Consider the following 15,662-nt stretch of genomic DNA (forward strand, 5'->3'; position numbering starts at 1 on the left):
GGCTGAGCTATACCTTGGCCTTCCATTTGTTGATTCTTAATACTATTTTCTCTGTAAACAAGGTTTTGTACAGAAAGTTCTTACCTATGCCTATGATTTCAAGAGTTTCATGTACGGTATTTTCCCACAGGGTGTTTCTGTTTTAACATTTAGCTCTGTGATCCATTTTGACTTAAATTTAATACATGGTGATATATACAATCTAGATTCAGTCTTCTGCATGCAGATACCCATTGTTCTCAGTACCTTTATTTGAAAGATTACCTTTCCTCCGGTATATATTTTTGATCCCATTATCAAAGATCAAATAGTTGAATGTGCTTGGCATTATTTCTGCATCCTCTATTCTGTTCCCATGATCTTCATGTCTGCTTTTGTGCCAGTATCATGCTGTTTTTATTACCATAGTTTTGTAATATAATTTCAAATCTGGGATTTGTGGTACCTCCTGCTTTGCTCTTATTATCCAGGATTACTTTTTGCTGTTCTGAGTCTCTTCTGGTTCCATATGAATTTTAGGATTGTTTTCCACAGTCTGTGATGAATACTGTTAATACTTGATTGGGATTGTGTTAAATTTGCATATCAGTTTTGGAAATGTGACCATTCTGACTATACTAGTTCTGCCTACCCAGGAACAGAAGACATCTTTTCATTTTCTGATATCCTCTTCAGTTGCCTTTTTTCATAGTACTGTATTTTTGTTGCAGAGGTCTTTTACTTCCTTAGTGAGGTTAATTTAGTGTTTAATTTTTCATGATGCTGTTGTGCATGGTATTTTTCACTAATTTCTTTCCCCATGGGTACATTATTAGTCTGCAAGAGTACTATTGATTTTTGTATGGTTTTGTGTCCTGCTACACTGCTGAATTTGGTTATTAATTCTAGGACTCTTTTGGGGGCTTCTATGTAAAGGATAATGTTATATGTAAATAATGATAATTTGGCTTCTTCTTTCCTATACATTTCCCTTTTATTTCTTTTTGTTGCTTAATTGCTCTTGTTAATGTCTGAAGTACTATGCTGAACTGGAGTGCTGGTAATGGGCATCCTGACATCATGATTTTACAGGGAAAGCTTTTAGCTTTTCCTTTTTCAATAAGATGTTGGCAAACAGAATGCAATGAATGCATAATGAAGGTCACAAATGGCTTTGAGGTAAGGTCCTTTTACACTTCTTTCATGCTTTTAGGATGTTGAATTTTCTCAAAGGGTTTTTATATGTCTACTGAGATGACCATGTAATTTTTGTCCTTGCTTCTGCTTATGTATGACACTAATTGAACCACACACATTGAATCTTCCTTGCATCCTTGAGATAAGTCTTGCTTGGTCATGATATATAATCTTTTTGATATTCATTGCATTCTGTTTGTCAGTATCTTGTTAAGATTTTTGCATCTATATTCATTTGTGAGGTTAGTCTGGATCTTGTTTGGATCTTTTCTGGTTGGATCCTTGTCTGGTTTTGGAATCAAGGTAGCTTCCTTCCCTTTCAGTTTCATTGAAGAACTTAAGAAAATTTGTTGTTATATCTTCTCTTACATTTTTGTAGACTGTAGCAGTGAATTCTTCTGGACCTGGGATTTTCTTATTTGGTAGATACTTTTATTACTGCTTCAATTTCATTGCTTGTTTTTGGATTATTCAGGGTTATAAATTTTCTTGGTTCAGCCTTGGTAATTCATGTATATGTAGGAATCTCTATTTTTTAAAAATTCTACAGTTTATTGGCATATTGTCTTGTGAAGCAGTTGTTGGTAATCTTGATTTTGATAGTACCCATTATGATTTCAAGTTTTTTCACTTCTAATTGCATTAATTTAGATCTTTTCTTTTTTGGTAAGATTGGCTAAAAAGTTGTCATAGTCTTTATTCTTTCAAAGAAACAACTATTTGATTAATTGATTCTTTGTATTTGTTTGCTCTATTTCATTGATTTCTACTGTGATCATTATAATTTCCTTTCTTGGACCAACTTTAGAATTGGATTGTTCTTGTTTTTCTGGGACCTTGAGATATATTGTTGGACTATTTACCCTCATTCTGCTTCTTTGATGTGGGCATTTACAACTGTAAACTTCTTAGGACTGCTTTCTTTGTGTCCCTTAATTTCTGGCATGTGGTCTTGATTATTGTTTAGTTTTAGAAAATGTCTTGTTTCTTTCTTCCTTTCTTCTGTAACTCATTGCTTATTTAAGAGTGCATGGGGGTGTTCCAGGAGAACATGGCAGACAGATAGCAGCAGCTATGGAGGCTCTCTGAAAGAACCAGCTTGGAATTCAGGAATGGTGCGGAGTAAGGAGTCGTGAGCAGGTGGAGATATGCCCTGCTGACCCAAGAACGAACTGCGCTGAGAGAAACCAACTTGGAGTGCAATCCTGGTGCTATAACCGGAACAGAAAAGCCTCAGTGTGGAAGCTGGGGCTCGCGCCATTGGAAGCCGTGATTTGGGTTTCCCGCCGCGTGGCGGCTGCATCTACATCAGCTCGGCAGGGAGAGACACTCGCTCTGAGAACGGGAATCAGCGAACAGAGTTGCGGTGAGGTGAGTGAGAGAAACTGCCATTCTTCCCACGGTTTGGGAGACTCCAACAGAGGACATTCTGGGACTGGGCAGACTTGCGGGAGCAGGGCGCTGCGGCAACTTCAGCCAAGTATGCCCCTCTCAAGTGGGATTGGTGAGAAGTGCCTAGCCTACGTGACACTGCAGGCTGAGACCCACTGGGCTAGCACAACCCAGATCCCAGAACCTGAGGGTGACCTGGAGGGGCGGGCCCCGCATAGGCTGCCTGATCTACAACTTCCTGGTGTGCTGCAGTGGGCGGGAACACCTAGCCGGCGCAATTCAATCAGACTGTGGCTGACAGGAAAGGAAGCTGGGCCTTCTATATACGCTTGCATATATAAGGAACAAAGAATATGGGAAGAGGGAGCAACAACAAGAAAGGCCCTTTGGCCCCCAATCCTGAGAAACAGGCAATAGCGGACACCGCACCAATAGACATAAAGCACCATATAGAGAGCCTCATAGATCAATTCAGGAACGAAGTTATTAATGATCTGAAGCTAGAAATAAGCAGAATAGTTAGAGAAATGCTAAGCACCACCCAAGAAAAAACAGATGATGGAATGGAAGATCAGAAAAAGAGGGGAGAATTGTTTGATGGAGAAAATAGAGAAAGCATAGAATACGTGAAGCAGGTTCAAAGAGACTACCAGGAAACTAAAAACTCTATCGAAAACTGGCATAACAGCTTGAAAGAAACTAAGGACAGACTATCTGAACTGGAGGGCAGATTAGCAATATGGGAGAATGAAATGAAAAACTTCTTAAAAGTAACAAAGAAACAAACAGCAATAATACAAAGGCTAGAAGATGATAAGAGGATCCATAACTTAAGAATTAAGAACATAAAAGAAGAAGTAGGGACACAAACAAATGAACTACAAAAGCTACTCACAGAAATAATCCAGGAGAATTTTCCTAATTTAGCAAAAGGTAAAGATACTCAGTTGTATGAAGCATACAGGACCCCAGCCACCTACAACCCAAACAGAGCAACACCCAGGCATATAATAATTAAAATTCCAGAAATTCAATACAAGAACAGAATATTAAAAGATGTCAGAGACAAGAAACAGATCACTTACAAGGGAACACCCATCAGAATTACAGCCGATTTCTCTGCACAAACCATCAAATCACGAAGAGCATGGGGGGAAATAATTCAAGCTTTGAAAGATAATAATCTCCAGGCAAGATTGATATATCCTGCACAACTATCCCTGGAAATTGATGGAAAAACTAGGTGCTTCCAGGATAAAGAGGAACTAGGGGAATATGCAACCACCAATTCAACTCTACAGAGAATACTACAGGATATTCTAAAAAAGAAAAATACAAAGAATTCAGAAATAGTGGCAGAGAGGCCACAATGAATGGAGCAGAAAACAAAATGAAGAAGACAAATTGACAACTAATGACAGAAAAAGAGCTCAACAGAAATAAGGCAGAGAAGATTGGATGATAGGAAGAGCTATTTTGGAGAAAATGACATCTTAATAGGTAATACTGATTTAGTATCTTGTTTTGAAGTCTCATCAAGCTTTTGTTCTGTCTCTATTGGTCTAAATAGGTTGTATCTTATTGGATTTTCTTATGTATGATAGTATAAGCAAAAACTTTTAAAGACAAGGAGATTATACAGAAACCATTGTTCGTTTTTTGTTGGTTGATTCTAAATACCCTGTAATGCTGTCATTCTCTTAAATGGTTTTACATTGTTTTGATATATTTGATGCTACAGTATACGAAGTTATACTCAAAGATTTCAAGGAAAGAGACAATATGGTAACTACTTTTATGTCAGGATTATCTTGTGGTTAAATCACTATTCTGTTTAAATGGTTATGTTTTGATCTGCGCTGTTTTGCTGTTATGCCCTCTTTTATCTCAGTCTCCACTTCATTATTTACTTTTTTATTTTTATCCTTTTAATTAAGGGAAAATAATAAAAAATAGCAGGATATATTATAGTAACCCACTTTGACTTTCCATTATCTTGATTTAAAGCCCTGTATTACTCTCACCATCTTGTTTTTGACTGATGTTCTCCTATTCTGTTTTGCTTGATAGTAGCAGGTTCGAAAGTTTAAGCAACAGCTGTGAAGATAGTGAGATTCATTATAATGCCCATTTTCGTTGACTATTATCTACTTTTGAAGACCTATAATGTCTCCAATGTTTTGGTTTTGTCGGTTTTGTTCTTTACTGTTTTGTTCAATTTTATTATAACTAATGATATAGGCAATTCTATTAGAGATAGCGGGAGGCATTATGGTAACCATTGTTGATCACCTAGTATTATGCTTTTACATTATCTATTACCCTTTTGATTTGATTGACTCTGTTCTGTTATGTCACATTTGGTTCTACTCCCTTCCAAAAAAGTAATAAGAACTGTGGGAGCAACAAAACCCAAAATGGGTAATTGTCATTGTACAAAAGAGAGGAAAAGAAAGTGCTCTAAACTATATAACTGCATGTATATTTAAGTGTATAAGATAGATAATGATATCACTGAGTTTTGTTGGATCATTGAACGAACTGTTTGCAGTCTCACTGTTGGAATGTCCACTTTACAAGCTTTAATTTTGTGACTTGAACAATTATTTCTAAGATGACTATATGTAATCCATTAACTAGTAAAAAAAAAAGAGTGCATGGGGGCTGGGGGTTTAGCTCAGCAGCATAAGCGCCTGCCTTGAAAGCAGGCCGTCGTGAGTTTGATCCCTGGAACTGATGAAAAAGACAAATAAAAAAAAAAGTGCATGGTTTAGTTTCCTTGTGTTTTTATAATTACTGTGATTTCTTTTACAACTGGTTTCTAGTTTCATTGTGTTTTACCTTGGTAATATGTGTGGTATATTTTCATTTCTTTTGCATTTATTTGAGATTGTTTTATTAGCTAACATGTGGACTACTTTGGAGAAAGTTCCATGTGCTGCTGAGAAAAATACGCTTTTTGCTTTTGGGTGGCTCACTCTATAGGTATCTATTAAGTCCATTTGTTCAAAAGTTTAGTTCAACTCTAATACTTATTTGTTAATTTTTTTGTCTTGTTGGTGTCTATCTGTGTTGGTGGAGTATTGAGTTTCTTACTATAGTTGTGCTTATGTTTATCTGATATGTTATGTCCTGTGGTACTTACTTTATGAATTTGGGCACACCATCGTTCAGCACATATATATTAATAATTGTTATCTCTTCCTGTTGGATTGTTCCCTTAATTAATATGTAGTGACCTCCTTTGCCTTTGTAAATCAGTTTTGGCTTGAAGTTCAGTTTGTCTATATATAGAGAGCTACATTTCCTTTTCTTCTCTTCAGGTTCCTATTGTATGGAAAATTGTTTTCTGTGCTTGGTTTTTATTCTGTAAGTTTTTTTGGCTTAAATGTATTCTTTGTACATAGCATATTATTGAATTTTGTTTCTTGGTCTATTCTGCCCATCTGTATCTTTTGAGGGGGAACTGAGATGATTCACAGGTATTGACTCATTCCTGTCACTGCCTTATTTTTCTGTTGCTGTTTTTTGTTTCATTTCTACTTATTTGCTTGCCTTACCTGGTATGTGCATTCTAGTTGTCACTGTTAGCTTTATTGTCTCTTTCTAGAATATCTTTGAGAAGTTTTGGAGTGCTGTGTTGGTGGTCATGAATTTCTTTAGGCACTCTTTATCATGGAATTACTCTGTTTCTCCGTCAATTTTTTTTTCTTTTTCTTTTTTCTTTTTTTTTTTTTTTTTGGTACTGGGGATCAAACTCACGACCTCATGCTTTCAAGGCAGGTGCTTATGCTGCTGAGCTAAATCCTCACCCTCTTTTCCATCAATTTTAAAAGATAACTTTTTGTAGGACTTATCAGCCTGTCTTATGGTAAATCTAAAAATTCCCCAATAGCTGCATGCACACATAGGTGGGGTTTTGGGAGTGACTGGATCGTAAGTGTGGGTGCTGGAGAGTCCCTCAGTTGGCCTAACACAATTCTGGGTGTGGTGGTGAGCTCCCTGAAGAGGGAAGACTCACCTTGCATGTGGGTGAGATCAACCAATTGGCTTGCAGGAAAAGGGAAAGAGGAAAGAAATTTCGCTGCCTCCCGCCTGCTGTGCTGTGAGTGCTCTCTCCTCTACCTTGCCACCCTATCTTGGAGCAAGGTGATGGTCTGCTTGTAACTTTCCATTTCTTTTCCAATGCTCTCTTCCCCCCTTTTCTCTGTAGAAGCAAGTCTAGCCCACCTTTCAGGTACTCAGAGTCTGGCAGAGACTTTGTGATCACATGTACACAGGTCTGAATCAGTACCTTTCCCTTTATCAGCTATAGGATTGGGCTTTTCCCCTAAGCATCAGGGTTTAATTATAACATCCTTCCTTATGTGGCTGTGCCACAAAGAAATCTAATATGTATTATTCCTGGTATAGTGCCTGAAACATGGCACTAAATAAATTTTAGAATCTTTCACATTTTCTGATTTCTGCTTTTAAAAATCCTTGTATGTAATACTATTGATTGTATCACTTATGGTGCTATGTCATTGTTTTAAAAAATGATTCATATAACTTGTCTACTAATTCTCAGCTATATGATTGGCAGGTGCTGAACATGCTAAAAGTGTGGGTGTTGAGGAAATCCAGTAACATCATCCATTACAAAGAAGAAAAAAATAGAGCCAGTACTTATTGAGCACCTTTTTATACCACCTTCTGTGCTTTCCATATATTTTCCCCTTTCATTCTTCTGAAGCATGTGGTAGTTGATAGTGCCCCCTTTTACTAATAAAAAGTGGCCATCAGAAAGGCTAATGCACTTGACTGAGAGGCACAGATACTAAATGAAGTTGAGATATGGAATCCACCATCTTTTGATTATGGATGTGAACTTTTCTTCTTTTAAATGAATGTACTAACTGCAGCCAATCCATGCAGACTTTTCCCAGATTACTCAGAACCAGCCAGCCAGATGTGTGGATGGAGTAATGTCTTTGGTAATGACTGTTAGAAACTGGATCTGTAGCAGTGCTCTGGCTCTGATGTCATCAGAGAGCTCATATTTCTGCTCCACCAGCTGCAAGGTGCTGCAGAGAGAAAAGGAGGGATTATCAGCTCCTTGATGAAGGGGTCTCTATTAACCTATTTAGAAGAATAGCGCTTCTAAACACATTCTATTCAGATTTTTCTCTAATAACATACTTAGAACCTTCAGTTCATGTCCACAATTTGATCTTGAGCTATCATCGATATCTTTTATCTGTCTTGATTTTAAATAGCTAAATTACATGGAAGAAGCATGTTAACTCTTACTGGAACCTAAATGTGTTGAATTATCACTGACTATTTCTAACTCCTGATGTTTGAGGATTTGTTTTAATGGACCCAGATATTTGATGGCTGTTTTGTGCAAGACAATAATTATTATATCACTTTAAAATTCTGTCCCAAATGTGGCCTGTGTCTAATTGTTATCACTACTTTTTAATTATTAAAATAAAGCTGTGATCAAAATCCCTAAGAGGATGATGTGTAAAGTTGTAACAATACTTAGGTAACAAAAAATGGAAATGTACTGAAAATTTCCTTAGGAGAAAGGAAATACAAGTGTTGATGAAAATATAAGGCAGATTAAAGTCCCATATGTGGGAAAAAAAGATGGCAGATAGATAACAACTGGCTACAGAGCCTCCCTGAGATAGTCAACTTAGAATTCAACATAATACAGAGTGAGGAGCCCCAAATGGAGGGAGATGAATTCTCTTGTTCCAAAAAGAAATTAAGGTGACTTGCCGACCATCCGGGGACCCGCCATGACTTTCCAAGATCCCACTGCGACTTGCCAAGCCATTCAAGGTCCTGCCACTTGGACTCACGGGAGGCGCAATTACATTGAGTTCGGGGTCAGCGAGCTAAAAGGAGAGTTGAGTTGGCAGGGTGCCTACATTGACCTGTGGTGAGTTAAGGGAGTGGAGCCATTCCATAAATAGGGGGGCTCCCGCAGATGACATTCTGGGACTGGGCAGGACTGGCAAGTACAAGGGGCAGCAGTGACTTCAGTCAGTTGTTCCCTTCCCAAATGGGATTGGTGGAGTGAGCTAGGCATGGGTCATGTGACCTGGCTGAGACCAAATAGGTTATCCAAAATCAAGTCCCTACAGCTGTGGAGCACACTAACCACACTAACCCAGTGAAGCCTCAGAAGTTTGACTGATCTGGAGGCAGCACAAAGTACAATAGTGCAGGTCACAGCAGCTTGACTGATCCAGAGGGGAGGGCCAGCATACACTGTCCCTGTGGGTAACTCACTAGCACACGGCAGTAGAAAGGGTCATCTAGCCAGCACACTTCAGAAGAATTGTAACCAACAAAGAAAGAAACTGGGGCCTCCTGGAAGAAGCAAAAAAGATGGGAAGAGGAAGCAACAACAAAAAGTCCCTAGGTCCCAACCCTGAGAACATTGACCCAGGACAGGTAAATACAAAGGAGAATGAGAACAGCAAACATGCAATATCAGACAGAGCACCAGTGGACATAAAGAGATATATTCAGGACCTCATAGATGAGTTCAAAAGTGAAATATTTAGCCAAACAAAGCAAGATATAAGAAGATTAATAAAAGAGATACTAAGCACCCTTCAAGCAGATACAGATGGAAGAAGGGAGGAACTCAAAGAAGAGAACCATTTGATGAAGAATATAAAAAAAATATAGAATACACGAAGCAGATTCAAAGAGATCACCAGGAAATTAAAAACTCTATGGAAAGATGGCAAATCAGCTTGAAAGAAACTAAGGATAGATTATCCCAACTGGAGGACAATTTTGCAATGTGGGAGTATGAAACGGAAAATTTTAAAAAATAACAAGGAAATAAGCAGTAATAATACAAAGGCTAGAAGAAGACAAAAGGATCTATAACTTGAGAATAAAGAATGTGAATGAAGATGCAGGGGTACAAACAAAAGAACTACAAAGGCTATTCACAGAAACAATTAAGGAAAACTTCCCAAACATAGAAAAAGGAAATGATATTCAGATGTATGAGGCATACAGAACTCCAGCCACCTACAACCAAAACAGAGCTATACCCAGGCATATAATAAGATCTCAGAAATTCAATATAAGAACAGAATATTAAAAGCTGTAAGAGACAAGAAACAGATAACCTACAGAGGAAGGCCCATCAGAATAATGGCAGACTTCTTGACACAAACCATCAAGTCAAGAGAGCCTGCAGAGAAATATTCCAAGCCCTGAAAGAAAATAGCCTCCATCCCAGATTGATATACCCTGCTAAACTGTCTCTAGAAATTAATGGAGAAATAAGATGCTTCCAAGACAAAGAAGAACTTGGGAAATTAGCAACCACCAATCCAACTCTACAGAGAATACTGCAGGGCATTCTAGAGAGAGAGAAAAGTACTAGGATTGCAGGAACAGTGGCAGAGTGGCCTCAATGAATGGAGCAAGAAAACAGAATGAAGAAGATAAGCAGACAACTGATGGCAAAAAAAGAGATAACAGAAATGAGGCAGAGAAGATTTTATTCAAAACTGATATGATTGATAGTATCAAGTCTGAGAGTATAGGCATCTACACTGAAGATGGCAAGACTCTATGATACACATTCTGGTTTGATAACTGCCGGTTTTTGAAGTTCTATACTATATATAAAGTTGTGTTTTTATTAATACTGTTATGTACTGATATATTCAATTATACTATGTGTGATGATATAACCAATTCTATTGGAGATAACAAGAGACAACACAGGAACCATGGTAGAACTCTTTGTACAATGGTCTTATCTGTTTATTTTGTTTCATGTGTTTATAGGAGTATGTTTTGTTTTGCCTTGCTTTGTTTTGTTTTTCTCTCTAATATAGAAAGGATAGAAATACATGTTAAGACTCATGTATACGTAGAATCTATAAACAGTTTATGAGAACTGATCATATGACACATGATGAAATGAACAGATACTTTTTTTTTGTCTTTTTCATTTTTTATCAGTACCAGGGATCAAATTCATGATGCCTGCTTGCAAGGCAGGTACTTATGCCGCTGAGCTAAATCCCCAGCCCTTGAACAGATAGTTTGAAGAAAAAGAGACACTACAGTACCCAGCGCTGATCCTGGAGTGTCATAATGTGAAACACAGCAATAGTATTATTCTTTGTTCAGAGTGATATTAGCTGCTTGGGTTTGTTTGATCTCAACATAATTGAAGATATGGATAACTCCATATAAGTTTAAGTGTATAGGATTGATAACCATATTTCTAAGTTTTTGTTGGATAGTTGAACAGAACTGGTTGCAGTGTCACTGTTTGAATCCCCACTTTATATGCTCCACTTTAGTATCTTGAATAACTATTTGTAAGAAGACAATCTAATCATCAACTAGTGATTTCTTACTGTTTTTTTCTTTGAAATTATGTATTATTTCTACCCATTTTCTGTTTTGTTTAGTCCTTCTTTAAATTAAATTTTTAAAAAAGACACTACAGTACCCAGTGCTGATCATGAAGTGTCATGATGTGAAATCCAGCAATACTATTATTCTTTGTTCAGAATGATTTTAACCTGCTTTAGTTTGTTTAATCTAAATATAATTGAAGATATGGATAGCTGCATGTATGTTTAAGTGTATAAGATTGACAACCATATTACTAAGTTTTTGTTGGACAGTTGAACAGAACTGTTTGCAGTCTCGCTGTTTGAATTCCCACTTTATATGTTCCATTTTTGTATCTTAAACAACTATTTGTAAAACTACAATATGTAAACATCAACTAGTGATTTCTTACTGTTTATTTTTTCCTCTGGACATATGTATTATTTCTGTTTTCTGTTTTGTTTAGTCTTTCTTTAAATAAAATTTTTAAAAAAAGGTCCCATATGTGGTTGGTGAGAAAGTAATAACGCTGCCACTTTGGAAAAGGGTTTGCTAGTTTGCTTGTTTGTTTTTACAGTCAGATATCCACCTACCATATGGTAACTTGGCTCTTCCACTCTAGGTGCTTTCCGAGGAAGTGGAGCCGTGTGTCCATGTTATGTCGTGTCCATGAATATTCACAGCAGCTTTATCTATAATAACCCACACTAGTGAATGGAGGCTGACTCAGAAGTCTGGTTCTGGAATGGGGTCAGCTGTCCTGCTTCAAACTTACAATGAGCGCTCATGTGTAAACAGCTCATAAGTCGCCACTCCCAGTTTTACAATAAGAACAAATAAATCTGAACAAGCTGAAAATCAGCTTTTCTTGGGCATGTGAGAGATTTGAAGAAGCAGGACAAACCACTTCTCTGACATCTGAAGAGAGCCTGAATGATACAATCAAGTCAACATCAGCTTATCTGAAACAGGAGTTTCGGGAGCTGTGAACTGATACAAATACTTTAATGTCTATGTTGGCCAGTTATTGGAGCTAAATAAGGACTAAAGTGAACTCGAGATATTCTCAGTTCCCGCAGTCTTGAGTTGGGGACAAGGGTTTGTAGGTGGCACGTATTTATGAGTTTTATTTCCAGAAACTATCAGGTTCCTGTGATGAAAAGCTAAAGAAAAACATTAAGATAACCATTAAAAATAACCACTTTGAAATACTGCCAGAACATTTCCTGTAAAAAGTGTATCCAGTAGGAAAGGACTTTACCATTCCTCATGACTTTGTTAAAGACCATTTACCCATATCCAGCCCTTCTAGCTCTCCCATCTCATCTGAGAAAGGGCAGAGGTGCAGGGTGGGGTGGGGACTAAAAATCTAAAAAGCTAAGGTAATAGTCCAAGAACAATATTTCACCAGAAGAGTGAAATGTCACTGTAGGATTATACACAACTTTCCCTTCCTGACACATCACATACGGAGTATGAGGCAGATACTCTATGAAAGCATCACATCCAGCAAAGGGCAGCATACAAGGCACACTAAAAGAGAAGAAAAATAACACAGTATGAATAGACAAAGCAGGCATCAGAACTAGACTTGTGCATGACACACATTCTGGAAGGATTAAATGGGGAATTTAACTCTCATTTATGTATTAAGGGTTATAATGAGAAAAGTAGACAACATACAGGAACAGATGTATACTCTGAATAGATGTAAACTTTAAAAGTGTCAAAAGGAAGTGATAGAAATTTTGAGCACTGCAACAGAAATAAAGGAAGCCTCTGATAGCTTCCTTAATAAATGGAGCATGACCAAGAGACAGTCAGAGGCTTTGAGGCTGTGCCAGACAGATTCCCCAAGCTGAAAGGCAAAGGGAAATGTGATGGAGGAAAAGAAAGTGATGAGCACAACATCCACGCTATGACTATTTCAGGAGATGTAACATGAATAATTAGAATACTCAGAGGAACAGAGAAAAAGGAGCAAATAAACTGTTTAAAGTAAAGGTAAACAGAAGTTTCCCAAAGTCAGTGACAGACATGAAGGTATCAATGATTGTACAAGTGAAATGATTGACAGCAGTAGTCTAAAGAATGGGAAGGAGGAGTTCAAAGAGCAAAATACTTTATTATAATATACCAGCACTACCAATTTTGAAAGTTGTCAGAATCGGCAATATAAAGGAACAGACTCTAGCAACATGGATACATTTCAAAATAGTAATGCTGAGTGAAAGAAGCCTTGGCCTCCCAAGAATATGTATACTTATTTTCCCTTTTACATAAAATTCTATAGATTGCAAGCTAATTTTGTTCTGTTTTGTGTTTTGAGACAGTGTCTCACTTTGTAGTCCGGGCTGACATCTAACTCAAGACCATCTTCCTGCCTCAGGCTCTTGAGTGCTGGTATTGCAGGCATGCACCATCATGCCCTGCTCACTGAATTATAACCTACTTTATAGCAACAGAAAGCATACCAGTCATCCTGTAGACATGGGAGAGGTCAGGTGAGGAAGGAAGGAGAGAAAGGTTACTAAAAGCATGAAGAAACTCTTAGGAATGATGGATATGTTCATTACCTTGATGGAAGAAGCGATTTTGTAGAGTGATGTCTCAAACTCACAAAAGTGTTTCCTTTACAAAAGTGCAACTTATAGTAGCTCAGTTATATTCAAGTTTTTTAAAAGTGGGCTTACCCAAAGAGAAACAGTGAGATGTACAAAAGAAGTGAGCATGGATATCTGAGAAGTCTGCCCATAAATTCATGGTGTATATGCACTGTGATCTTATGCAGCTCATTTGGCTCTTTTTAATCTAGGTGCTCTCTGTGGAGTGGGTATTGTGTGTAGTTAGGAGTGTGTTCATACAGATCTGATTGTGAGTGAAGGGTGTATTTGTCCATAAATATGAGTTTAGGGTGGAGGTTGCCAGAGATGGCATGGAAGATCAGTGCCCACATCTAGGTCTTGCTTGCTGAGTGAGGGTCGCTGTGTATTCCAGGGGGACACAAAGGAAGAGGCACCATCTACTAACTCTCTCTGGATTTCATTGGCCATTGCTGAGTCACATGGTTTTCCCAAGCTGTGAATGGTTTGTGCAGATAGGGCTTTGTTTTCTAGCCTCTGTAGTACAGAACCAATGGTATGGGGGAGTTGAATTGGGTGTTGAAAAAGCCAATCTACAGCACCTTTCCCCGATACAACAGGAGTAACTATCCCAAAGGTTGGTTGAGAAGCTTTAAGTGTATGTAAAAGTTAGACATTATCTGTGAAAATGGTCAAATGAAAACAAAGACCATGTTACTATTTGTTCCCTGCCTAGTTAGGGATACCATCATAGTTAGGCTCCTTTAACAAAGTATCATAGAGTAGGTAGCTCTTAATACATTTATTTCTTGCATTTGCAGACTGGCAAGTTCAAGATCAAGGCACTAACATCCTAGATTCTTGGGCAAGCCCATTTCATTATAATCAGTCATTGTCTCCATGTATCCTCACGTGTCAGAAGTGATGAAAGATCCCTCTAGTGTATCAGGGCATTAATCCTTTTCCTGAGAGCTCTGCAAAGGCTTACCATCAGCTTGGGGAATGAATTTCAATACACAAAATTTGGGGGCACTTAAATATGCGGTCCATTTTATTCATGGCAATGTGTACTCCATGATACATTCTTCCAATTGAGGATCAAAAATATTTTTTAAAGTTGCATATGTATTTTATTGATTATGTACAGATATTTTTGGTCACCATTCCCTAAACACAGTTTAGTATGTATGCACTTAGGCATTTCCGTTAAGTGTTATAAGTAATAGATGATTTAATGTGAATCAGGATGTTTAGAGCTCATATGCAAATGTTATGCCACATTTATATGAAGGGTTTGAGCATGCTCAGGGTTTGGTGTCCAGACTAATTTTCTGAGGATACTGAGGGTTATGGTAAAGAAGGAAAAGTTTATCTCTTTTTTTAGATCTATTTCTTGTATTTTTGTCATCTAAGCTGCATTTAGTTCTTTTTATATGAGATTTTTCAGTATAATAATAGCCAACATCTTCCAAGAGTTGGGTTCTGGTATAACCATGGGTTGCATTTAATTGAGATAATCTAATAAAAAGGCCAAAAAAAAAAAAAAAAGCCACTGAAAAGATACTTGGCATTTCCACTAGGGGACAGCAAGTGTAAATCAGATTGAAATCTGCCCACAGAAAAGCTGATATCACAAGTATTTCCTATTACAAGTTTCCTAAATGTGATCACTTAATTTAATTCATTCATAAAATAACACATGCATAAGTGCTTCATTAGGTTGAAAACAAAATGAGGGTAGAATAGTTTCCCATCACTTTTTTTAGATTTGGAACTATCTAAAATTTGGCACTCTGATACATTTTTGTATATAAACATGCAATAATATGATTCTTAAAAGTTCTTTTCAACTCAAATTCCATGGTTTTATGATTGTATTTTAATCCTTTTAAAGTCTTTTGTTAGGCTCTTAGATTATTTGATTAACCATAACTTGGCATTAGAGTAATGGAAATTTTGTTTGGAAATAACCATCATTATCTCATGGAAAACTTAGGTTACTGAAATAAGTTGACTTGTCTTGGGGAAATCTATGTGATAAATGCACTTGATTAAATGACAGTATAATTGAGGTACAATAGTGGTGGCGCTATCTTCTGGAATAGAGGCTTGCTGTTTAAATCATCAATATAA

The sequence above is a fragment of the Cavia porcellus genome, unplaced genomic scaffold (assembly GCF_034190915.1).
Source record: "Cavia porcellus strain 051 isolate PalLab524CR breed Dunkin Hartley unplaced genomic scaffold, mCavPor4.1 scaffold_38, whole genome shotgun sequence".
Taxonomy (NCBI): domain Eukaryota; kingdom Metazoa; phylum Chordata; class Mammalia; order Rodentia; family Caviidae; genus Cavia; species Cavia porcellus.